This window comes from Ceratina calcarata, unplaced genomic scaffold (assembly GCF_001652005.2).
Source record: "Ceratina calcarata isolate Rehan_Ccalc_2016 unplaced genomic scaffold, ASM165200v1 scaffold168, whole genome shotgun sequence".
Lineage (NCBI taxonomy): Eukaryota > Metazoa > Arthropoda > Insecta > Hymenoptera > Apidae > Ceratina > Ceratina calcarata.
The window spans coordinates 128,301-129,322 of record NW_017138136.1 but is presented as its reverse complement, the minus strand read 5'-3'; positions in this window follow the sequence as shown (position 1 = coordinate 129,322).

Genomic DNA, 1,022 nt, shown 5'->3' with positions numbered 1-1,022 from the left:
CATATATAACATAACATTATAATCAGTGTTACCACACCGATAGATTACCATGGTTTTGCCCCATGATTGTTTTCGATACGTGATATTTCAGTTTCTTTCAGATATTACATTGTTATTTATAAGCACGTTTTTCCGCAAGCTTGCTGCGGAAATGGCAATGCTATTTCGTACGGATTTTACGTCTGCGTGGTACATAGGGACTTTTCAACAAATAAAAAGAAATTAGTGACCTAGTGATATCTTCGAGGGTGATCTCATGTTTCTATTCGTGATATTACAAAATCCGGGATCAGATGGCAGCATTAGTAACAAAGAACAGAACGAGTGGAGCGAGCGGCTCCAGTCGATCGTTGGCCGAGACCACAGGAGGACGGTAGGATCGACGTCCACAGACTACCTCTGTACGTAACCGGGATTGGTCGATGGTTCTCGTGTAAACCCCACCTACCAGGTGGTCGTTCGAAAGTGTAGTTGTGTAGTTCCTTACGGTGAAACGACGGGCGCTGCTCTCTCTTCGTACGTATCCAATCGCGAGAAAATCTGAAATGAGACGTATCGGTGCGCTAATATGTGACGGTTGAGAGAGGACGAGGACCAGGAACGTGCGTGAGGGTGGTTTACGCGCGTGCGGGTGCTTGACCACTTTCGAAGCGTGAACGACGGAAAATCGGCGTTTAAAAAAGAAGTGGCCAAAGGTGAAGAAACAGCGTGAAGAAGAAGAAGGAAAAAAAGAAAAACGCGTCGAAGCAAAGGAGATAAAAACGTGTGTGTGCCAGAGCTACACTCGCGAGAATCCACTATTTCGGGGGAGGTTTAGATTTTTTTCTTTCGCTATCTGTCTTTCGTTCTTTAATTCTGTGTGTGCCTTTCTGCCTTCTTTTCCTCTCTTTCCGTTTCTCTCCGTATTTACTTGATTTGTTCCGAGTGAAAGTATCGGTTGCGGCGAAGTGTTTTCTCGCCGCGTAGTATGCGCCGTATTTGTATCGCGGGGTAACAAGTAAACGTACATATATACATTATAT